The sequence below is a fragment of the Sander lucioperca genome, chromosome 13, assembly GCF_008315115.2.
Source record: "Sander lucioperca isolate FBNREF2018 chromosome 13, SLUC_FBN_1.2, whole genome shotgun sequence".
NCBI classification, from domain to species: Eukaryota; Metazoa; Chordata; class Actinopteri; order Perciformes; family Percidae; genus Sander; species Sander lucioperca.
The window spans coordinates 28,697,869-28,724,410 of NC_050185.1; the positions used below are offsets into that span (position 1 = coordinate 28,697,869).

The 26,542-nt window shown below is 41.7% G+C and overlaps 1 protein-coding gene and 1 long non-coding RNA gene across 7 annotated transcripts in view; one reads left to right on the forward strand and one right to left on the reverse strand.

The window, feature by feature from the left end:
* sgcd (sarcoglycan, delta (dystrophin-associated glycoprotein)) overlaps positions 1 to 26,542 on the forward strand; it is a 375,763-nt gene that overhangs the window by 233,917 nt on the left and 115,304 nt on the right. The window lies entirely within an intron of this gene.
* Positions 1,602 to 12,090, reverse strand: LOC118496581. The gene is made up of 3 exons (XR_004899171.1): positions 12,080 to 12,090; positions 2,617 to 2,622; positions 1,602 to 1,712 (listed from the first exon to the last, which is right to left on the reverse strand). It is a non-coding gene; the product is annotated as an uncharacterized LOC118496581 (long non-coding RNA).

Below are 26,542 nucleotides of genomic sequence, written 5' to 3' on the forward strand. Positions count from 1 at the left end.
AAAAAGCGTGGAGGTTGTCGATATGACTAGGTAAGATACATGTAAATTGTTGCGCCCAACGCTGTTGAAATGTACAGCTATATTTTGATTTATTTGTGGGAACACCTGCCATTTTTATCGGCTCGCTTTCGGGTCTGAACTTTCCGCCAAGCTTGCGCAGCGATCAACTGGGTTATAGGTTGCCAGGTTGAGGTGACAAACGGGTTGAAAATTGTATATGGTGTGTGGATTGTGTGAATAGGATGCGTTTCATACAAGATCTGGCAACTGGTCAACATTAGACAAACATATTGGTCCGATTACTTGTAAAGGAGTTTGGGCAGTGCAAATTACGGGAGATTCCCAGGAGAAATAACAAACCGGGAGGGGTCCGGGAGATAGGGTTAAAAAAAACGGGAGAAACCCGGGAAAAGTGCCAAGAGTGTTGGCAGGTATGCAGTAAACTACTGTTTATTTACAGTACGCCGACTGTTTTTAAATTTGAAGGTATTTGACTGTAAATAGACAGTTTCTTACTGTATTATTTGAATTTACAGTAATATACTGGCTGCAGTGTAATTCCCGCCCTTTCCTTTATTTTCCCAAGATGCATTGGTACTGCTATTAACAGTATATACTTCAATCTATAACCTTCGCAGATAGCACTGTAATATTATTATTTTCTCCCAGAATGCATTGCCATTTACAGTATGATCCTGTATAGAATTAAAACAGTAAGATACTGTGAGATTGTAGCTGTACATTTACATCAAAGGTTTACAGTGTGTATAAATGTGCTTTTGATAGTCTGGTAACACTTTACTTGCAGGTATCTACATAAGAGTGACATGACACTGTCATGAACACATGAACTCTAACCCTAGCCCTAACTTGTCATGACACTTAATGACAGAAGCGTTATGTCATAAATGTTTGTTTATAATGTTTATGACCCGTTCATGACAGTCGTGTCATGTCACTCTTATGTAGATACCTTCAAGTAAAGTGTAACCGTTAGTCCTATGTGCAAACTGCAAACAGTCATACCTAATGAGTGAAACAGCCTAAGCGAGCTTTTTGTTTGGTCTGCACGGATCTTTTCTCCATCTGGCCACCGGTGTTTAAGGTTTTATGAACCGGGGATACAGACACTTTACTCAGTCAATTAATGAGCAATGAAAGAGTAAAACGGCTATTTGGATATGGATTATTAGGTTAAAATATGTGAACATTAATAAAGATGTTGGTGATGATCAAACTATTTCACTCTCCATCCACATCTGTAGTACTGCTGTTTTTCCAGAAACCCTGTGAGGTGATCTCTGAGTGTGCGTTGATCTACATGAAGGGTTGCCCGATGGCCCGGGCCAAGTCAAACGCCACGTCTGGCAAGTAAATATTACACAACAGGTTGTCACTCCCATCTCGTAAAATACGGACGCTTGGTCAGGTGCCTTTGTCGTTGTTAGTGACGTTAAAAGTCTCCTTTAGCGTCATATCTAAACGCGTTTTAACTAAACGCGCTTGGTCGGGACTATTGGCGTCCCTTTTGACGCAGTTAGGTTAAGGAAAAGTTGTGTTTTTAACTTTTGTTCAACTTTTTTTTTAGGGTTCTTTTCGAGAGTAAACACTATTTGTATAGGGGCCAGTAAAAGTTGACTTTGGGCAATTAGAATTTGTTTTCACTTGCCCTACCTGACATTTGAAAGAAAACCTTAACGTTGAACCCTCTTCTGTCTCTGTCCCTCTTCCCAGTTTGAGTTTGAGTATTTCTTACTGTCCCTGCCTGCTCCACACACTGTCTCTCCCTCTCTGTCTCTCTCTCTCTCCGCTCAGTAATCCACTGTGCCTGTGATGAGTCAGATACAGATGCAACAGAGTACGACACACGCGCACACATGGCCGCTGCTGTGAATAATGCATGAGGTCTGCTTCACAGTGGGGCTTTAATATGAGATCTACATAAATCAGAGAGCAGTTTCTCTGACGAGCTGCATGGCCTGACAGAGCGCTGCACTCCGAGTGTTATAATGTTTTTAATGCGTCTGCCTGCAGATTAGGGAATAGGAAAAACATCTGGAACGAGGTTTGAACGGGAAGCTTGTAGCAACGCCTTCCCCCAGGTGACAGGAGTGACTTGACAGGACACAGGTCCGCCCTTTTTTTTCAGCCTTCTTTGCATCAGTCACATACTGTAGGTTTAGCCTGGTCCTACCAGACTCTGGTCCATTTCATTTGTACAGAGAGTCTGGCCACTCTCCACTGACAAGTGTTAACTTCCTTGAAGGCGGGTACTCTGTTGAAGTTTAAAACTATTGGATCTGCCCAGAGCCACTCTGGATCTGCCATAACCAATATGTCAATATAGTTTGCTGTTGGTGCAAAGGAATGATGTCAAAGTTCAACAAAGATGTACCATCGTACAGATTTACTCTGTTGTAGCCAAAGTGCAGTTTCGGAATGGCACACCCAGTACAGCAATAAAGTCTTTGGTTACGGGATGTTGTTATCCCAGCATCCCAGTTCAGACCAAAGATTCGCGACAAGACGAGTTGAAACTTGCAACTACTTGCAACGCGCCGGTCTGCAACAATCTAAAACCTGCCAGTTCACACCAATGTAGTCTACATCCACGACGATCCACTTCCAGGATTGCTCCGGTCCTGCTGGAAATTCCGCTGTCATCTTCCTCTTTCTTTGTGTTGTAATTCTAACGTCCGGTGGATTTCTGAGGACTATGGTTAACTGCTCCTCAGATCTCTGCAGGGTAAATCCAGACAGCTAGCTAGACTATCTGTCCAATCTGAGTTTTCTGTTGTACGACTAAAACAACTTTTGAACAAACACGTTCCACCAAAACAAGTTCCTCCCCGAGGCTATTTTGCTGAGGCACCGTTGCTCTGTCCGGAGCTTAGCGCTGCCCAAGACGATTGTGATTGGTTTAAAGAAATGACAATAAACCAGAGCACGTTTTTCTCCCATCCCAGAATGCTGTGTGGACTAGCCAGACCCTCCTCCGCAGCGCTGTGGAGGAAGGTCTGGCAATGTGAGACTAACAACAATGCGACGAGACGATGTGTCATCTCCATAGCAACAACTCTTTGTACTTCCATTCTAACTTTTGACTTTCAGGCTTTCTGTAGCTGGATATATAATGTTGCTTCTACTGTTAATATGAATGTGGCTAACGTTGGTGAGAGTGAGGTGCTTGCTACGGTGGCATTTCTAGTGATCCGCAAAAACGTTTTATCCCTCCGATTCACTGCTTCGTTCTAACGCCGCTCCCTCTCTTCAGTCACTCTCTAGCTCGCTCGACCACATTACCGTGCTCGCAGCTCATTGAGCCTCCATCTAAAACTCCATGCTGCCATTACCACCAGCTGACAGTTTGTAACAAAGAAATAAAATGGATTGTGTGATCATTTCATTTCTATATTTTGTAGCTGACTCTACCAGCTGACTTCACTATTGGCTGTTGAAACAGGAGACGTCCCTTACGTTCTAAAACCAGCCTCTGGAGACTCCACCAGCTGAGTCACAGCGAAGCCATCAGCTGGTTTTAGTCGGGCTGAGACGGCCCAGTTCAGACCCCCAAAACGTGAATCTTTGGTCTGGACTGGGCTTAGACCAAGGCTTTGGAAACCAGAAACCGGCCCACTAAATTTTTTACGTGAAATCGGCAGATGCGTGAAGATGTATTCCAAGCAGGGAAACTGAAGGAGTTTGAGTGAGGAGGAGGAATGTTGGGAGTGCGGGCGGTTAGAGGTATAAAGAGAATAAATATCATTATTATTATTATTATAATACTGTACACCTACTGCAGTTACAGAGACAAGTGTCTAATAAATATGGACAAGCAGTGGACATCAGGGAGAATGGTGTTGGTGTGTGTGGGAAGATGTGAGTCGATTTGTACCAGTTGTGTTTAAAAATGTGTATATGCCATCAAAACCCTAACCTGTTTAGTTCTTACAGCAATCTCAGTGTATATATATATATGAGTACACGAACAGTGTACAAATCTGCAGTATAGATAGCTCTATCTACGTGTGCATGCTCTCAGATTGCAAGAGTTTTTGAAATATGAATGTGAATTTCACATTGGCACACATCCATCCAGCTTAAATGTCTTTCAGAGAAGCATTCATTCCCATCTGACCTCTGGTGCAGCCGAGCAAAAAGAAGGCTATAGATAGAATATCAACAGCATACTTGTATCTCGTTTTTAAAGATGGTTTTTCAGTGTTTTTATCTCATCTCTTAGGAGGGCCCAAGCTTTCTGTTCAGGCCTCAGTCACTCCACAACCACTCTCATTTATATCTACAGGGTTTCCCCCCAGTTTATTGCATGCCCAGTGGCCCACCCGGCCTACATTGCCCCCCACCATGCCTTAGCCTGTATTTTTTTGAATTTGTTTTACAGTTGCAGTGGGGCGGCTTTCAAATCTCCAGTTAGCTTTTAGCACCGACTTAATTTAGGGCTCTATGGTAGGGATCTTCAACACCTGGGTCCTCAGAGTCGATACGGGAGGGGGGGGGGGGGGTTAAATTATTGTTATTTTTTGAAAGCTTTTTCAAAAATTTTAAAATCTTAACATACATCCAACATATTATTAGCAAATATAAATCCCCACTGCTTACTGGCCTATAGGTAAGGTAGTCAATAAGGCCATCCACATACACAGTTCATCCTGAGGATTAATTGCGCCACATGTATGTTTAACATTAAAACATGATTTATAAAATCATGCCAACAATTATTAAGCTATTTTAAAAGCTTGGTATTCTATGCAAAAAAAGGTATGTATAAAGGCTTTAGGCCTCCCTACACATTATTGTCGGCCCAGTTTAATATGCAACTTCATTTTATACAATATATGTAATAGGGGCTCCCTGCTCCGTCTATCTTTCAGTTGGGGGGGGGGGCAACCCTCAGATATCTCTGTGCCCAAGTAGCAGTGCTTCAGCTGTAGCCTACTTCCACCCAATATAATCCCAAGTCAATATCTGCCTAGGAAATCGTCTAGTCTTAATCTGCATTGCTATTTGTACTCTTGAATACACAGGCCACAAGACGTTTAACCGCTGCATCACTACTACGGAATCTGTCTTATAGCTTTTTTTGAATTCTTAATTTTGTGATGCCATCCATGCTTTTGTTATCACAGAAACTATTGGGCTCTTCATTAAAGCTGCCATCAGTCTGTGACTGGTCGATAAAAGGCACTTGCCACCGGGTTAAAAGACTTCCCTGATCTACATGTCTAAATAACCTTGCCGTTTGGTTTTAGGACTGACAACTAAGTCCTTTTACCAGTAAATCATAAGTGTGTGTTCACTGTGGTCTGGTCCTTGTTGTCGAATTTCCTACGACTTGGAGCTCTGACTGAGATCACTTTTAGTTATTCCTTGCTATCCATAAATGTATTCTTTCCTCTTAACATAGAGACTGGCCTCTGCTCTTCTTTGGGATGTTTCTCCACCGTAACATTTTGCAGAATGTTGAGCCGCTAGTCGGGAAAAGGGAGCCCCCAGTGGTTCAGGAACAAACATTACTACAGCATGCCATGGCACATCGAATGTAGTCCGTGATAACAAAACAAAAACATCTTGTTGCCCCAACCCGTCCCAAAGCCTACAACCAATGTCAAGGCTCATTGTCAAAACCCAGAGCATGCACACGAAAATGTGCCTGAAACCCAGTCTGAATTTACATGCTGGGTTTAGGTCTAGCTGTAGATCCTTCATCGTATTAAAAAACAACATTGTGTCCTTTTTTTGCAACAAAATGACTCTTTGGGAATATAATAATGCACACAAAATAATCACAAACACAAACAGAATCCATGTTGTGTAAATAAGAGCAGCAGTGTGTCAAATGTTGAGTTCCTTTTCATGCAGCTGCGGGTTATTAGACCAGAAACGGACGTGTTCACATATATTACTGCGTTGCATTTTCTCCATCTGGGGCCGTGATCTCCCCTCGCATTTTGAGCTATTATGAAAATGTGTGTCAAGTCCAACTTGAGAGCTCCCTGCTTACAAATGCCTCTACAAAAACCTGCATTAGCGTGGGTCAACGGCTCATCAGTTGATATTACTGTGAGCACTTTTGCAGCCCACTCTGGTGAACATCCAACAAGCAGCCATGCAAATACGCTGATATGTCGAGGCACAACCCTGTCTCCTAAGAAATCACGTTCCCATGCAACAAAACTGCATTCTCAGTTACGTTTCGAGGGAAACATTCTTTCTCCTAAGACGTAGAGAAGGGAGTATCTGACTGGAAGGTTGCCAGTTCAATTCCCGAACCAGCAGGATAGATCTGGGTGGGGAAAGTGAAAAAGCAGTGCTCCCTCCCTCATTACCACCACTGAGATGCACTTAACCAAGCCCCTCAGTGTGTACCTCCACCCCCCCCCCCCTTTCCCCATGAAATGATTAATTACAGTACATTTATACTGTAGGAAACTGTTATTTAACTTTCCTTAACAGTGGCAGTCCCCACACTTTTTTCTAACAACTTCAGCATATCACAGACCGTGTACCAGACAGGGTGGACTGCTAAACATTTATATAGTAAATTAAGTGAAGCTCCTGAGGCTAAAGTTGCCTTTGGTAGTCTGGGTCAGAAACTAAGAGAGAACTCAGGGCAGATAAATTCATTAAAAGTTAATAGAATTCCCATCAGTTTCAAATGAAGGGGTTAAAATGCTCCCAATTAGGATTGCGCTTGATTGGGAGCAGCCACTCTCGTTTCACCCTGCTCATGTTTTTCACTAAGCTGTCAAACGCTGTTTAAATGCAGCTGGTGTCCCCTGTGGGCCACTGGTCTTTGATGGCCAGGTTCCAGAGAGGTCTTAATGACTTTTCTTTCTTTTTTTTTCTTTTTTTTTTAGAATGCAACTAAGGGGATGCACCGATGCATCGGCTGGCCGAATTCTGCTCATTCATAGTTAGTGTGATAAGGATGGTTCAATATTTTTACATTATGAGATTTATTGGTTTACCTGGCGCAATATTAAACAACAAACATCGGTATCGACATTGACATCTACGTCGGCCAAATGAAAATTCTACACATCGGTATTGGATAAATTTGAAACCGGTGCATCCCTAAATGCAACCTTCAAGCAAACCAATGCATCAGCGAATACAATAACTAATATGACCACAGAAGACTCAAAAATGTGAAAGAAGTTGAATAAACATAACATTTCTTAAGAGCAGTTATTGAAGGGGGCACAAATAATGCATTCAAAATTGTACTTATATGAGTAGTTGTGGAACTCCAGTAAATAGGCTGGCAAAGCTATTTTATTCACTTTAAACATCAGATGAAGTGACTCTTCTCTAATACTGATGACATTTTTAAGGGGGGACAACCCTCAGATGGGGTAGGTCTTGACCACCACCCCCCCCCAATGATTTCTGCCCAAGTGCATACAGACAATAAATGTACTCCTTGTCTCTGTCTCCAGAGATGTCCAGCTCATACAGCTGCATTCCAGCAAATCGGCCCGTTGGAACAGCAGAGTCAGCCGCGGGCTCTCAGATTGAGACAGACTAAAGTGGCTGCCCCTCACGTACATGGCCATCCACAGTCTGTGTGATAATGAGTAAGAAGAGAGGCGAGGGGGTGATGAATTGGCTGCCCTGCCTTCCGGGTCCTTCCACTCCAGTGATCCAGGCCTGTTCACCAGCCAGGAAAGTAGCCTGGAAAGAGGAGGGAGGGAGGAGTAATGGTGAGATTTTAAGATTTAACATTTAGGTGTCATCTTTCCTGTTGATTAGCTGAACTTAACTAGCTTTACATCGCCAGACCAAATCACAAATTTGTCTGGAGCCTCTCAGTTCATTTTTCAAGGGGCTTTATCAGTGGCCGTAGACCCCAAATGCCTCTGGATGCAGTTGGATAGAACTACAACCAATCAAGGGCAACGAAACATGCAATGTATCACTGAGCCGACAGAGAAATGTAAACGGACAGATTGTGATGGTTTAGCATCAACATGTCTGTGAGTGTTGCAGTTTTTGCCCGAATTTCAGAAATCAGAATTTAAAAATAGAACTTTGACAGCTCATATTTCTTTATCTCCCTCCCCCCTTCCCCCAACCGGTCACGTCAGATGGCCACCCGCCAAGAGCCAGGTTCTGTCCGAGGTTTCTGCCTGTTAAAAGGTAAAAGTAAATGTAAAAGTTTTTCCTCGCTGCTGTCACACCAAATGCATGCTCTTTTGGGAATTGTTGGGTTTCTCTAAATTATAGAGTGTGGTCTAGAGCTACTCTATCTGTAAAGTGTCCTGAGATAACTTATGTTATGAGTTGACACTATAAAACAAATTGAATTGAATTGAACAGACATTTTAATGTATAGGAACAGAAATTAGAGGCATCAAAATGGACAGAATTGACATTTTTACAAATGACAGATGAGATAAACAACGTGACAACCAATAGATTTGATGTGCAACAAATCTACTGTATGATGAGGTCTGGACTGGGGTAAAAAATCAGCCCTGGACTTTTGAGACCCAGACCAGCCCACCACAATCATCTAGACACCACCCATCCTCGCACTCCCCTTCAACACATGTACATACCAGTAGGGTTTAACATTAGCACCGTTTGCCAGCCAAATGCTGGTCAAATATGCAAGTGGCTGGTAGATTTGGTCGATTTGCTTGACTCTCCAGCCAAAAGTAAAATGTGAACATTCACTAGCCATTCGGCTGGTGGAGTAACATTAGCTTACAGCTAACTTGTCCTCTCTGGTCAACAAAGGGTGCTAAAATAATCATTTGACATGCTTTAATCTCATGTTTTTAGCTAGCTACCGGCACTTTGTGGAGATGTTTTCGCTGCCGGTGGGGGCGGGACTTAAATGCACTCTCTCTCTATGGTAAGATGGAGGTGGGCCATAGTAGGATGTGATTGGCCAGTGTTCAGATGAGAGACAAACCAGTGGGCCAATCATTTGATCTCTCTCCTCTCTGTGGGCTGATCAGCCAAAGACCTAGGATGTGAATGGCTATTGTTCATCTGAAAGATACACAAGTGGGCCAATTATATGATCTCTCTTCTCTCTATGGGCTTATCCAAAAAAAAAAAGCCTTCGACCGGCACTCTCAATGGCCAATCTATGCCTGTGTATGATGAAATACTGCTGCTGAAACCACTGGGACGCTTTCCCTGAATCAGCGTCACATGGAGTTGTTTATTTCCTGCAGCAGCCTTTCTAGTGAAAGGTTAGCATTTTTGTTGTAGTGGTCTCGAAACGGAGGATGAGGGGGACAAGATTGACAAGTCAGTCCAGGAAACAGGAACAGAACTGGTGTGAAAGCAAAAATATGGAAAGAAAGCACTATACTTAGACATCGTACAAAAATATTCAGATACTTTGTCATGTTAATCAATCACAAATAATGAATAATGTTTCCTACTTTGACGCAAACACTTTTTAGTTTAAATTAGAATTCAAAATGAGACGCATTTCTCTAACAAAATGTAAAAAATGAAGCAAAAGTTGAGCTATCAGAGGGCAGTTGTAGCAAAAGAACACAGTAATATAATTTAGTTTTAGAAAGTTTTGAGGACTTTAAAACATCCATCATACTGTACAGTACATATTCAAAGCACTTTTTCGCAGTTTGGTTGACTTACAAAACACCATTATAGTGACAGATAGGAGTTAACTTTGTTACTGCAGAACACTTTAACAGGACAAACAACCAGGGACGGTCTGCCTGGTCCCTGCTGTCAGGGAGAGATTAATGACGGGGAGGGAGGGATACAAAGCTCAAAACACTTTCTATTTTCTGTACGTGCTTCGCCACTGGAGCCTGTACTCAAAGTGAAGTGAGGTGAACCGTTGTGACTGCGTGATACGGCTCAGCGCTCCTGGGTTTCTGGTTCCTGGTCGATCCTTTCCCAAATCCACTTGAAAAGGTGGTCTGTTGAACTCGACTACGAGACGTTTTTAACGGGTTATGAAACTCTCAATTTAATACTGATGCCACTACTATATCAGACGGCACTGCAGCCCGAGGCAGACGGACCCAGATCCGGCGGAGCTTCAGCTATGCAGGAAAAACCCTGAATAGAAAAAAAAAAACAGAAATCCTCTTTTTAGTATCCCATCTGAGGAACTGGACACAGGCCGATGTCACAAAAGTACTCTGAGAGCAACACTGAAGAAAGAATGTGAGTCACTAACTGTAGAGCACATGTGTCAAACTTCAAGCGTAACTCTCGGCAAAATGCAACCTAGGGTGTTTTTGTGAATGTACCAGAGTCAAAATTTAATTTAAAAGCATATTTAGGACGGAAGCACCACTTTTAAGATTTACCGTATCTTCGTTTTTCGGTCAAATGGCCTTTTGAATGGGAGTAATAGGGGCACTACTATGATCGCATCAAAATCGACATTTTTAAAACACTAAGAAGGCTCGACACAACATGAGACTTTGCTCCAAGTATCACCAGGGGCTCTACACATGAACTCCAGCGTTGGGAACATTGTTTGTGTACCCAGAGTTTACTAAAAAGAAAGGTTTTGAGCAACTCACATTAGCAGTTGTTGTTTCCGCTTGCTGCCATCTTCCCAGTCAAATAGTGTCGCTCTCCGAATGCGAATGAACGGACTCCATAGGAGGAAATGTCATTCCTATATGAGGCTCCTTTTTCAACTACAAGGTCAATATTGTGTTTCACTAACGACAAAACAACGAATTATCCGTGCATTTATATGGAACTAAGCTTTAGGAGCTTTCCATCTTTACTCTCCTCCCTGTTGCGTTGCATTCGGAGATCGACACTTTTTGACTGGCGAGATGTTAGCGACCGGAAACAACAACTGCTAAAGTGAATCAATGCTGAGTTCATGTGTAGAGCCCCTGGTGATACTTGGAGCAAAGTTTCATGCTGTGTCGAGCCTTCTTAGTGTTTTAAAAATGTCGATTTTGATGTGATCATAAAAGTGCCCCTAGCACTCCCATTCAAAAGGCCATTTGACCGAAAAACAAAGCTAAATCTTAAAAGTGGCGCTTCCGTCCTAAATATGCTTTTAAACTAAAGTTTGACTCAGGTATATTCACAAAAAGACCCTAGGTTGCATTTTGGCGAGAGTTACGCTTTAAGGCCCGCGGGCCAAATCCGGCCCCTTGCAAAAAAACTGCAATTATGCGACACTCAAAGCAGAATTTGGCAGATGTGCCAACTTTGAGACTCCAAAATTCTCACAGAACCAGTGAGTTTTCATATTCAGGCTGTTAAACCGGTTGCTGTGAGTCGGCTGTATGGTAGCCTGCTTTTAAAAATGTTAGCATTGTTTTGCTTGATTTGCTAAATTCTGTGATGGCTAAGGCTAACTTTTTTAGAACCTTTATGTCGACCAAACTGTAAATGAGAAGACTACAGTCAAAAATGTTTGACTCTTTCGATTAAATATAAGGATGAAAATAAACTACACATGTCTGGCCCTTGATGTAATTCTCATTTTCCAGTTTGGCCCTGAGTGTAATGGAGTTTGACACAGCTGCTGTAGAGTGAGATGAGTCCCTGATGAAGAATACACATTTTAAACCAAAACACTGATCACTACCTTTTGGCCCGCTGTTTAAATGTACTACCCTTTCATTGTTCTTGGCTTAACTTTCTCACACCCACTCTCTGTGTCTGTAAGCTCACTGTGTACCAGTTTACCATGGAAACACTCCAGGACAGCAAACCTTTGAACCCACAGGGTACATATGCTCAGATTAAGTCTTCAGTCAGCAGGGATGAACTCATTAGCAGTAGCTCCTGGATAGTCTGATAGACAAAACCCACGCACGCACGCACACACAAACACACACACACACACACACACACACACACACACACACACACACACACACACACACACACACACATACACAAACAGAGCTGTGTGTAGGGCTGGGTATCTTTTAAAAAATGTCAATACCGGTACCCAGGACTTTAAATTGACACCTACCAACCTGCCAACCTGCCAACTTGCCAAATGCCGGTAAAACATTTTTTGGCAGGTAACATTGTAAAGTTACTAGACAATTTGGCAGAGACGAATAAAGCAATTAACTCTGCGTCTGTTTGAATTTGCTGGCTGCAAAAAACGATGCAACAAGTCAGTGTTTGATCTGTTTTCCGCCAAGAATATTGGGCGGTTCTCTGTGTTTGGCTTGGAAAAGTAATCTTTTATCTCACAACACTGCTTGTAGTACTAATCCTACATTTCCCATGAACACTATGTGGTGACGTGTCGTACCACCGTTGGCAACGTGCCTAGCGTGCGTGGTATCGATTACGAGCTACGCTGAGATAGAAAAGACGAACGGAACGGCGCGAAACAAACCAGAGGAGCTGAAATTTAAGCAAAGTAAGTTAGGAAAAAAACCAAATGTGGCTAGTAGAAAATCTGATTGACTGGTAACTTAAAAATCTACTAGCCGTGTAGGCTGCTGATTAAAAAAGTTAATTTAAAGGCCCCGCCGGTACCGATACCAGTACCGGTTCCTGAACAAAACTTTTTTCCATACCAATTTTATCAAATCCATTTTAACAAAACTAAATTACAACATTACACATTACGGCACAAATCTTTGTATTTATTTTTCAGCTCTTACTACGTGAGCCCCGTCTCGGTGTAACGTAGTTTTTCCTGCGTGTCTCTACGATGTGTAACATTGGACAGCCAATCAGCAGCATTAATAGATCTTGGTAGAAGCATGCTGCATGCTTATTGGCTCACTGACGCTGATGGGATTTACTCCGTAGGTATTAAAAATGTGGTATTGAATGACAAAGCATTTTTCAATACTCGATACTAAGGAGGCAATTCGTTCGGTGTCTGAAAAGTAACGAATTCGGTACCCAGTCCTGGCTGTGTGTGCATGTTGTGTTGGTTTTTGGGACGGAGTGATTTGGGTCGTGTGAAGCAGCAGCAGCTGGAGAATCTTCAGCAGACAGCCTCAACTCACTCAGTCAGTATTCCAAACCAAATTTGGCTCAGTAGTTTACTCTATAGTGAGATTTTTGATACTTACAGTATGAATCCTCATCATTTTAAGTATTGCACGACTTTTACAAAGATTTGCTATCAAATGCCACACATTATGAGACTGTTAGCAAAAGGTTTTTTCCATCCCATTGTGTGAATTTCGGAAGGCACTACGTAGAACGTACGCCAAGAAAATGGCAGAGAGTGAATATAGCTAATACAGTATAAAGTGATATTAGACACATCAAAAATGTCTCCCAAACTTCTCTTCAAAGTCCCCAGAGCTCAAAAACTTTGTTTTCCATGTACTGTTACATGTACTACTCTGTTATTTTCTAAATGACAGCTGACTTTTGGTTTCACACAGGACACAAATTCCCGGTCTCCTGGGTGAAAGTCCTCTGTTTGTTTGAACCATCCACCACCCAAACCTACCTCCTCACGCAGAACTTGGTGCTCTTATACTTTGTCACTTCACTTCCTCGTTTGCTTTCAAGATAATAACTACGGCCACGAGAGGTCGCCGCCTAACAAGAAACGTAATTGTCAGTCGTTATGAGGGGGTCAGGCCTATGTTCCCACAGTCCTATGTTCCCACAGCCCTATGTTCCCACATTTCTAAGAATTGTTTTTTTCACTGAAAATGATGCCCTATGTTACCACAGCCCTATGCTCTCACATTTTTAAGATTGTTCTTAAAATTAGGCCCTTTGTTCCCACATTTCTAGGACATTTTCAAAATTAGGTCTTGTGTTCCTACATTTCCCTTCAATTTAAGCCCTATCCTCCCACAACATTTGTTAGGGTTAGGGTTAGGAGGATAAAATCTGATAAAAAATTTTGAAAAAGGAAATGTGGGAACATAGGGCCTAATTTTGGAAAGAAATCTTAGAAATGTGGGAACATAGGGCTGTGGGAACATAGGGCTATGGGAACATAGGCATGCTCCCGTTATGAGCTGCTTGTATAATCGACCCCATGTGGCCGTTTTCTGGGTGAGGACGGGCTGTCTGATGTGGATTGTTGGTGATAGTGACAGGAGAAAGAGCAGTAATTTTCCCTCTGATTGCAGCCTGCCTTCCTCGAGCAACATTGATAAGCTTTTGCATGGGGAAAGAGGCGGTTAAACAGAAGTCCAACAAAGAGAAGATGAAGAAGGGGGAGGAGGAGGAGAGGCAGCTGATGATGATGATGATAACTGCTTTTGACTGCGGCTAAAAGAAAGAACTATGTCCCCCATTTTAGATTTTTTTCCCTGATTGTCAGACTGTAATATCATTGCATGGTTAAGGATTTTCTATGTGGCTTTTTTGCAGTCACACACAAGGGCTGTTACTTTGTCATAATCCAATTTCTAGAGTTTGTAGTTTTTATAGGCTATACTGGAGGTAAAAGGAAAAACAGGACTGTCATTGCTGTTGTTTGAGAGAACATTTTACAGACTCACGTCACAAATCTGGTAATTTGAGACTCGGCTCAACCTGTGACTCAGTCGAGACTGCACTTTGCCTTTTGGCTTTTTGACTTGAACTGACTTGATATCCCAAGCATGACTTGGCATTTGTTGGTCTTAACTTTGGACTTGACTCAGGACTTCATTAGCCTGACTCCGCCAGATGGATTGCTTCGCATTTGCTCGGCATATCCATCTGGGAACTTTCCGTTGGAGAACTATTGGGAAGTGGCGGAAATACTGGTTAGCTGATTTGATAAACCATCTGTCTGTCACCACCTATGTTGGTACGCTCATCTCATCCGTGGAAGCCACCATGTTGTTTATACTGAACAGTCGCTTCTTGTTGCGTCACACCTAAACCCGCCTCAAAACCAACGCTGATTGGTCGGTCGTTTGGCGAACGGCTCCAAATTTTCTCTGTCTCAAGATGCCAGACTGATCTGCGAGCGGAAAACTGGAGCTCACGAGATCAGGACGGTCTCACGAGGATAGGACTTCATAGCCAAGACCTGAGACGTATGGGTGCTTTTCTCATTTTGATTTGATTGTAAACTGAGGGTCTTTGCATTTTGGATTTCAAATATCAATATCTATACAAGTAAAACAAAAAGGTAGTGAGTAATGAGCTCAACTCTGATGCATCCCAGCGATGTTGGCGAGAAAATGATCGTCATACTTCATGGCAATGATGGCCAAAACAACAACAGTAAAGACCCAGGTGGTAAGAAAGTGGAACTTTGGCTGTGAGAACAAATTAAAGTGAACCCGCTTTGCATTTTGGATTTTAGATATCAATATCTAAAGAAGTTGAACAAAAAGGTAGTCGACAAGTGCATTAATGCTACTTTAATGAGGTCAACTCTAATGCATCCCTGGGTCTACACAGCGATGTTGGTGAGAAAATGATCGTCATACCTCACGGCAATGATGGCCAAAACAACAACATTTAAAGACCCAGGTGGTAAGAAAGTGGAACTTTGGCTGTGAGAACAAATTAAAGTGAACCCGATGAAAAAAATATATATATAGTTTCCCAGCCAAGGTCAAGCCTCCAACAGTTTTCCTCATTCAGGTCCAGACTCTTCCCCCGTGAATTAGTCCAAAGCATCCAAACAGCCCATTCTTGCCACTAGCCGACAGAATGCAGAATTGGCTGCTGGCGACATTAAATCCCATGCTGTTGATGAGATTGGAGTTACTGGCTCTCATTGGGGACAATTAAACCTCAGTACCTCCAGCAGCCTTTACTGAAAGGTCAACAGAGAACAAGCCACGAGGTAGACAGAGAGAGAGAAAAGAAGTCGACCCGAGACCGTTTTCACAGTTCACATGCAATTCATTTGCAAAATGAAAGGAAAAATGAGAGCGGGACAATTGGCATGCAGTGCATTTTGGAAGTGTGAAATGCAGTTACGGTCGAAGACACTAATTACAGTTGAGGCAGAGTCTACTAACTTTATGAATTCAGCGCTCAGGGGATGACTAATAGCTCAACTTCAAGATTTTACAGTCCCTAATGGCAAAATTAGCTTGCTGCAAGGCGTCCAACAAAATGCGTAATTACCAAACATGAAGAGATAAAAAAAAAAAAGAAACATACGGAAGTGACTAAGAATGGTCTGGCAACTCACTGGCTGAGAGATGTTTGAATATTGCTGTGAAAATAATAAATTTTGGTCCTGCTGTTTAATGCCCAAAAACGAACAATCAGGGGGTTTTAATAAGACTGATTGAAATAACCTCAATGCAGATTTGCACACACTCTACCGCTGTGTTTTACCGTAATTGGGCTGATGGGTGACTGTACTCTAATTGCCTACAAAAAATTTAAGTTGAAAAAAAAAATGTTGCTCCAAAATGTGAAGATGGAGCTGCAGCAAAACATACATTCCAAAATATAATCACAATTATTAAGTCTTAATACAGACCCCCTACATTACACATTCAATTAGAAGAAAAACAGAGAAGCAATCTCATGGCAAGACATTAAAACACAGTACATACTCATTAACAGTAAAATGTGCTGAAACCAGGCACCTAATTGCCGCAGCAAACAGGGGGCCGCCTATAAAACATTTTCTCAATCATTGTAATTGATCAGTCACATGATCAGATCCCTTCAAAAGCCAAGAGAAACCAGATATGTCCCCCGCTGCATTTGCAGCACGGTAGCAGTCTCAGCATCATCGAAATTTAAACTCATTGCTGGAAAGCTGCTCGTTTTACTTGTTACAAGGCAACAACATTTTTTACTTGTAAAGGAGAAGTAAGACTACTAGATCTGTTTGTTGATAGGTTGTTTGTGCCTTCCACACTTTGATTTCTTTAGTGCAGCTCATCAAGGTGTTCTTTGGATCCAACTCATCAGGTGGCAAGAACAAATAAAGGCTTCTGTTGTTTGGTGTCATCAGCAGAAATCAATGAAATTCAGGGACTGGTTTCATTGGACACATTTAAAGCGATTCTACATGACTTGGAAGCCGGAACATCTGTCTGTATGTAGATGTTTGGAATGTTTCCAATGTTTTTGATATATTATACATCTGGAATCTGTTAGTGTGTCTCCATTTTTTAATTGCTACATGCTAGTTTTATGTCTTAATTTGTGTTATTTGTGCTGTTGCACATTGTTACCTCAATGTCGATATTGTGGCAATATTATAGGGTTGACAACTGGTGCTTTAACAAAATATCTTCACAAGGAGATTTAAGATTAATAATCTTCAGTAATGTGGATATAATGACTAAGTGGGTAAAGGTAAAAATAATAGAAGAGCTAGAACAGTCTGGTAACACAGAAAATGACATCTCTTTACTGTAATGCAGCCTTTAAAACCAGGAAAAGACACCGCATAAAGCCATTTATGATATTATGATTTCCAAAATCTAAGACAATATCTAGTGTCATATCACGATATCAATATAATATTGATATATTGCCCAGCCCTATGCCAGCGTCTGTTCTACATTATAATGCTATGGAGTAAACCGTGTTTTAAAAACAAGTCCTGAGTGCTTTTTTAAACGCCACCGCCAACGTATTTTTCTGCAGCTCAGAGCGTCTTTTTGAAGTTGAAAAAAAGTTCAACTTTTCTGAAAAAAAAACGCCCGGCGTCAAGCGCTTTTTTGGCAGCCGACCAATGACAAGCGGAGTAGCAACACCTGTTGTTTCCATAACAACAAGAAAAAATGGAAAAGGTGCCGATAGAGTGTCCTAGTGTCAGAGCACAGTGAGTTATATGATATGTTCAGGGAATGTTGGTTGGGGGAACTCACTTTGTTTTATCTGACGATAGTAGTAGCACGATCTAGATTACTCGATCGATTTGTTTTATCTAGCAACGCCCTTCATAGCACTCTTGGATACTGTAGCAGTAACTGTTGTCACAGCAACAAAGGGCGCTTTCGCTGCTTTTCGGAACAAAACCGTTGCCATCTTCTTTTTTTATCTACAAATGGGCCCTAGTCAACTTTTTCTTGTCAAAAAAGACACCAAGTGTGATCCTGGCCTTAACAGGCAGATACTTTCTGTCGTGCTTAGGTCTTTATGTGACAATGTTAGTGTTTGATCACTCATAAAACACACAGACACACAAGCACAAAGGCTCTGCTAATGAGGCATCAGGTGGCTAATGTTTGAGATGAAATCATTGGGACCTGACAGTGATTAGTTTGCGCCCGACAGACTGAAACAGCAGCACTGCTCCTGACATTCCCTAGAGCAAGGTCCTTCACACCCGCTCATGACATAATGACGTGTGACCAAATAACCAAGCCGATATGGAGTCACTTCCTGCTCTCTGTCAGCCTGTCCTAGCTATCAACAACAGGTCATGCAATTTGTTGCTTGCTGGATCCTAAAACCCTGTAATTGGACCACTGATCCCCAAGAGAGGGCCCAGTGTGTCGACTGAAATTGACATTGATTAATTTGTCAAATGCTGCTGATCGGTTAGGGCAAAAAGCGAAAATGTTCACAGCTGAAAGATTACGTTCAAAGCAATACTGGGCTCTGCAAAATGTCTTGGTAAAAAATAAAAATAAAAAAGTCTAAACACAGCTATACCAAGTGGAAGAACATCCATTTTCTGAGATGCATCAAAGTCATTGACCCAAACTCCAGGGACTCGACAACTCCGGCACTCTCTGGCTTTGTCTCTTCTGTGTTATTACACTTCAAAAGGTGTCTTTAGTTTCACAGGGTTACACACTTCCTGTTTGGTGTTATGCTTCCCAGGTACAGTAATGGTCGCCGTTGTATCAGCCTTCCTTTTTTTGAAGGGTATGTTTCAAGAAAGAATCTTGATGCACATTTAAGTACGTTTACGAGGTAAGGCTCAATAGTGTTACAGAGCAGCACTGCAAGAGTAAGTTTGGTAATATACAGTCCTTCCAGTCCTTTTTTTTTTATTGTTGCGGGCAAAAATCCTTGATTATGCGGCATGTTTTCTTAAAAAATGCGATGGAATATGCAGGATATTTATGCAATTTTATCCGATGAAATTGCGGGAACTTGCAAATATTACGGTTTCATCGTGGCGTCATCGCGGGGTTTGCAGCTTTTCGATGATGTTCACGTCGCGTAATTACGTCACTTCATAACGTTCCCATGGCAGCAGGGGAAAATGGCTGCTCTTGTGTGAAGTAAACGCAACATTTTTCAACTTTCTGCTAAGATATATGTGACTTTTTTGCAACAAAAATGCGGGGATTATGAAATCATGCAAGCCCCGCATATTTTGCACCGAAATTTATACGGAAAAAGTGCGGCTTATTTGAAAAAATGTGGACTTGTGGAATGTGGAAATGCGGACTTTGGCTGATTATGCTTTGAATTATGTGATCGCATAATCGCGTTTTTCTGGAGGGACTTAATACAGGATGATCCTTGTTTTGTTGGAACATTGGCACCCCGCAAAAGAAAACGCCTTATAAAATTTAAAATAAAGTGAACTGTTGACACAATACAGTAACGTGAGCTATTTAAATTAGCTGGATACATGGTTAAACTTCATTGGCTCTTCCCAGTGTATCTCTGTGTGTACTTCGTCCACAGCAATCCCACCAATCGGTCCCAAAACGTCCCAGTTAGAGAGTAATCTTTACAATCATTCACCGAAGAAACCAAGCCTAGTTACAGGATAGACATTTTCTTAAAGACATGCCATTTTCAGCTTGTAGCTTGCTAGCTCGAAGTTTATTGTTGTTTCCCAAAGTGAAGGGATCTCGGCAACACACAGAGAGCGGAAGGTGAGGGACATCCGGAAATTATCCTGGAAATGTTCTCCCTGACTCCTGGGACTCTGACTGATGGTCTTGTTGGGCAAAATGTAGCATCTAATTAACGCCCCATTTATTTTTCCCTTGAAGATGGAAGAAGAAGCAAGTGGAGACGAAGAAGAGGGAAAGAGGGTCAAATTAGAGGTAGGGGACAGAAGGAAAAGGACAAAGAGAGAGTAGAAAAAGTAGGAGAAGAAACCAAGAGGAAGGCATAGAGATAGTAGGTAACAAAAAGCAAGAGATCATACAACAGGAGTCGATCAGTGAGTCCAGAGAGACTTAAGGAGTTATAAAGAACAGCAGAAGGTCAGAGTTTCTTTGAAGTGGTGTTGGGCGATCAGAGGACTACAAAGCTCTGTAGTTTTACTCTTAATGGGAGGATTGTTCCACTGCTGTTTTATTTAGTTTGGGTTGTTCAATGTTTAAAGCATCTGAGAAATGTGCAAACAACGCAGAATTAACAAGGATCCAACAAAGCAAAACTGTCTACTAATCTTAAAGAAAAGAACCAGAGAAAACAGTTATTGACAAAATAATTTACAACAGAATTGCAATTCTCACCGACTCAGATTTGTTCAGACATCATGTCAAATCTACTGACTCGTGTGCTGACAGCGTTGAAGCTTCATTAATCAATACTTGCTAAGAATACATCTAAAGTGACTTGTGAAGGGCTGCTTATGCCAGGATCAGACTGCACAAATTTTTGTTGTCTTTCACGACAGTCACTATGTCAGACTAGACAGACGTAGTGCCGTACATTGTTGCTGTGTCTTGGACAGAAGAGTGGCAACACTACAAGTATGACGGTACAGATCCATATGTCCAACACGACTGAAGCGTGGTGTCGCGACGTCATAGATCAATGGTTGATGCTCCACGCCCCTGACCGGCAGCTGATTGGACGAACGCGTGTCGTGGGTTTGGCTTCTCGAGAATTTCAACAGAGTGTCATGGTGGCTCGTTGAGAAAACGATCTCGTATTTTACGAAAATAGTGCACCGAAACGTGTTTCTGAAAACATTTTAAGCGAGAAATAGGCCTTGCAGTTGCTGAATCTGTCTTTATTTCAGATCGACAAAGGTCAGTTTAAAAGATTTTCGTTTACTTCTACTGGATAGTCGCATCGCGTTCACCGGATTAATTTGCATAAAGATGGGCATCGGCAAGCTTCTTGACGCGCAACATTTTCTCAAATGCAGTGCCGCCTTCCCGGAATGCTTTGCGTGCACGTTGAAGTCGCTTAACGTCACCCATAGGAATAGAGTGGAGAGAATAGAGTGGCGTGACAGAAGCGTCGCACGGCCAGGTGGATCTGCACCGTGACACCGACAAACCCCCAGACCGATTGTCGCGTGCTGTCGTCAAGATCACACGCGAGTTCATAGGTCGAGCCGAGTTCATAGGTCGACGCTTTGGTGTAGCGGCAGCCTCTCAAAAACTCACGAAAATCTTCCGAAATAAATACAGATTCAGCAACTGCATAGCCTTTTTCAGTAACTCATTTCGCTGAACACTTTCCCTGAAAAAGGTCGCCATTATGATCTGTTTTGGGAGCATGCAAAGCTGGGAAGCAGGGCGACCCCTGCCGTGAAATGGACACTGTATCTTCCCTCTGTCTCGTTCCTCCGCCAGACAGCAGCAGTAGCGTCTCTACTTCTTTTCGACAAGAGAGCACTCTCTCTTCCTATTGGTCACTGTCAAGGAACACGTCGTAAAACATGTCACACTAGGCGGAAAAAGAACAAAAATTCCGACTTTCTGCCTTTTGGTCGTGAAGCATCCCAGACGTATGATTGGTCGGTCCCGACCCTCATTATCGGGCACAACTCTGAACGTTTGTCGCGACGTTCAAAATCGGGCTGAATTTGTGTAGTCTGATCCTGGCATTACAGTGACTACGTTTACATGCACATAATATTCCGTTTTTTGCCCTTATTCCGAAAAAGACGATATTCTGACTAAGCTGTTTACATGACTAATAAAAGAGAATATTCCACTAATATTCCTGTTTACATGCAGTCGTGCAAAATACGATTTTTTTCAAAGTTTTTCGGAATTGTTGTGTCTTTGTAAATTATAGAGTGTGGTCTAGAGCAGACCTACTTTATCTGTAACGTGTCTGAAATAACCCATGTTATGATTTGATACTATAAATAAAATTGAATTGAATTATATTTACACAAAACCATACCCGCACTGCTGCGGCAGGCCACCTTTAGTCCCATATTTCATAGTGACATAGTTGGCAACCCTAGATGGCAGTGAGGAACTCTTGAAAGAGGAATCTTCTCTCTGTCTGCTTGAGGGGCTCCTGTCAGTGGTCTGATCTTGTTTCATGCAGATAAACACTCTCCGTCTTTTGACCTGCTGTGAAGATCAATATCAGCTTCAACTCATCTGGCTGCTATTATGTCCAGCCTAGCAGGAAGTACTGCACGGTTTTTTGTGCTTCACACACTAGGTGGTCCCGTCAGAACAGAACTCAAGTGTCTGAGTCAATGACAAAACGTCAGAGTGCTCGGGTTGAGGCAAATGTATATTTTAGATGAAATCAGGTCCATCAATTTCTGCCTCTGCAGAAAAGCCTGTCATGCTGTGAAACTGTCTGAATCTCTTCATGTCACTTTGTTTCCTCTTTTACTGTATCCTTTTTTTTAAAGTGCGGTTATGAGTGAGAGACAAAATGTTTGACAGAGAGACATGCAGCTGTCGGAGGCCTCTGACGTGTGCTCACACACCTAACACACCGAACCTGGTAACACTTTTCTTGAAGGTATCTACATAAGAGTGACATGACACTGTCATGAACACATGACACTGTCATGAACACATGACACAGTCATGACACATGAGCCCTAACCCTAACCCTAACTCTAACCCTATCCATAACTTGTCATGACAAAAAACGAATTTTACACTTAATGACAGAAGCGTTATGTCATAAACGTTTGACTTGTTTATGTTTATGACACGTTCATGACAGTGTCATGTCAACTCTTATGTAGATACCTTCAAGTAAAGTGTAACCCCCAACCTTATCTGAACCTAAACACAGGGCTAATTCATTTGTTTTCATTTTTCAAAAAAATCGGTGACTCTACATAATTAATGAAAACATATGTGAACATGGTCCGACCGCAAGCATTTTCTGAGCTCGTAATCACAAGACCACATTTTGTGATTGCGTACTGGCACGTACATGTATACATTTTTGTGTTTTGTGTGGACCCCAGGAAAGAATAGCTGTTGCTTCGGCTACAGCTAACGGGGATCCTAATAAATAAAATGGAATGAAAGCCTGTGAATTACAGTCATCACCGTATGTTTGCAGCAGGAAACGACGACATTTGGATACATTGTGACATAAAATATGTGTGAAAATGTGAACATTAAACGTTGAGGGTCAGTGTAACGCTTATCAGTTCAATTTTCTAAGCACAAACGGACATTTGGAAAAACAGAAAAATGGGTTTAAATATCCAATTTTTCATTTTTTCCGCTTTGACAAGTTAAAAAATTGGATCTTTAAACTGTTTTTCCAATTTTCTGTTTTTATTCGGAGGATCAGAAATTTAGAAAATTACAAAATTGCGTCTGGGCTCCAATTATTCAATACTGCAATGGTATTCTCTCCCTCGTTCCGCCTAGCTACGTCCCGCCCCCCCCCCCACTCGAAACCATCAGTTGCAAGCACCTCTGACCCCCAAAGTCTAAATTTTTTTTGGTCCATATGCAGTTAATGACCTGCATATTCCACAAAGTAGAGGAAGAGAATACCATGGCAGTATTGAATAATTGGAGCCCAGACGCAATTTTGTAATTTTCTCAATTTCTGATCCTCTGAATAAAAAAACAGAACATTGGAAAAACAGTTTAAAGATCCAATTTTTTAATTTGTCAAGGTGGAAAAAAATGAAAAATTGGATATTTGAACCCATTTTTCTCTTTTTCCAAATGTTCATTTGTGCTTAGAAAGTTGAACTGATAAGCGTTACACTGACCGTTGAGCTTTACTGAAACATCCAACGCATTCTCATGAACTGGTCCATATAATATCGTACGAAAATGTATGCACACCAATTGTAATTAGTAGACCGCCGGTCATTTCTTTAAACCAGTCACAATCGTCTTGGGCGGTGCTAAACGCCGGACAGAGCCACCGTACCTCTGCAAAATAGTCTCGGGAAGGAACTTGTTTTGGTGGAACGTGTACGTTCAAAAGTAGTTTTAGTCGTGCAACAGAAAACTCAGATTGGACAGATAGTCTAGCTAGCTGTCTGGATTTACCCTGCAGAGATCTGAGGAGCAGTTAACCGTAGTCCTCAGAAATCCACCGGAGGTTAGAACACCAACACAAAGGAAGCCCAATGCAACAGATATCCGGCCTAAATTAATGAAATCCGGCGGAATTTCCGTCGGCAACGGCACAATCCCAGAAGTGGAACGTCGTGGATATAAACTAGAAACTCTAGGTGCAGGGGGTGGGTGCTGTCAGACAGAATGGATTCCGCTTTCTTTAACAACTGTTTGTTATACAAATCGGACAGACTTTTCTGTTGAGTACCCCTAATACTACCACAGACCTTGATTACCTACCTTTTATTAGCTTGAACCATTTATTGATCAAATCAACAATAATGAAACAGAGAATTAGTTGAAGCTCAAAACTGCAGAACCCAGCATCGACATTCTTCATCCTTCCAGATTTCCAGAATAGTGTTGTAATATTCATGACATTTGAATGTTGTTGCCTCAAACCTTCACGTTTAATTAAAATCTGATCAATAGGGTTTAAAATATTATTACCAAGACTATAAGGCCTCTCTCGCTCTTCCCCTTTCTCTTCTTCATTTCCGTGCTCAAACATTAGCAAAGCAATTACAAAAGGGAGGTGTCAGTGTTTGAGCTGCCATTTCATACATCTTCAAGACTAAACTAATATAGGGATTTAAGATCATCACAGATTGTATATTTCACAGCAAGAGGCTCAAATCTTATTTACAGAGCTGGAGGACATTTTTTTCAGGAAGGTGTGTGTGTATGTGTGTGTGTGCATGCGTGCCTGTGTGCGTGTGTGCATGTGCGTGTCTGTGTGCGTGTGTGCGTGTGTCTGTCTGTCTGTCTGAGTGTGTGTCTGTGTGTGTGTGTGTGTGTCTATGTGTGTCTGTCTGTCTGTCTGTCTGTGTGTCTGTCTGTCTGTCTGTGTGTCTCTGTCTGTAATGTACAGTGCAGGGAGAGGCAGAAAACCCCCAAAAAAAGAAAACCCTGGCCTTATTTAAAGTGTCCACCTAAATAATGTTAAAATTTCACAATATTAAAAGGAATATAAAATGAACATACAGAACATAATATGACTGTGATGACAAACTAATAATAGCAAAATATATGAAGTAAGAACAACAATATCAAAAATAAAAACAGAAAATATGAGTGTTGCGTGTGTGCGTGCGTGTGTGAGTGTGTGAGTGTGTGTGTGTGTGTGTGCGTGAGTGTGTTAGAAAGAGGGCATCTCTCTGCCTGTGTCTGCTGTGCGGCATTGTATTTATGCATGACTTCCCTTCATTCAGTAAAGTCCCAAAAGGTGGAGATCAAAAGGCAGGGGTGGCAGATAAAGCTGACAACTTTCCAGCCACACTCTCGCCCGACTTTTTTCAGCCGGGGGATTGGAGGGAGATAACATTGGGAGAGTGCACATACAATTCACCACACAACCCAGCGGACTAAACTGAAGGGAACGTAGCTGCCAAGAATATTTTTCATGCATAGCCTGCACATTTTAGACATATGAAAAAAATAAGAGAAATAACATGAAGGAAGGTAAAAAAAAGAAGAAAAAAAAATGGATGAAAATGGACTTTACGTCTTGGCACTCCAAAAGCAGAATTTGAGAAATACGGTCCATCTGTATATTTTCCATTTAAAAAGAAATGTATTACTGCACTGCCACATGGCAAGGCAATCCATAGGGACAGCAGATATAAATATATGAATACCTAAACAGGTGGACAGATTGGATATTTCTTCACTTTCTTCTCTATTGGCTCCCTCCGATGTGAATAATAGCTGAAGAAAACAGCCAATCTCCAATTCCCGCTGGAGACTGAATAAACACGATGACCAATCTTGGTAGAGATTTGACGGATACCAAGCAATGCAAAGTACTCTTTGTGCTTTTAAATAAACAGATACACCTACCTAACAGCTCTTGCAGTCTGGGCCTTTGTAGCTAAAGGCACTTGTATGAATCAGTAAATCCATCCGTCTATCGATCCCTCCATCCAGTTCCAGGACACACCATGACGACCAAGTCATTCAGATACTTCAGTTCGTGTCCAACAAAGGTCTTTCCTACTAACAAATCACTAACAAATTCTATTGTTAATCGCAATTATTTCTGAGACAATTCTATTGTGCATTCAAATTTGTACTCAGTTTCATTTTCACTTGAAATACAACACAGCAGCATTTAAGGTAGAGCTGGAACCATTCCAAATTTGAATGTACAATAGAATTGTCTCAGAAATAATTGCGATTACAATAGAATTGTCCCTTTCAGTCCAATGAATCAATCAAACAAATCAAAGTTTTGAATGAATCCCAGAATACATCTTTTTGGTTATTATCAGGGTTCAAAATTAACTTTTTCGTCTACCAGCCAAATGGCTAGTGCATGTTCAAATTTCACCAGCCACTCAATAGATTACCATTTTTTCGTTTTTTCGGCTGGTGAGTGAAGCAAATCTACCAGCCACTTGCATATTTTACCAACATATGGCTAATAGATGGTGCTAATTTTGAACTCTGGT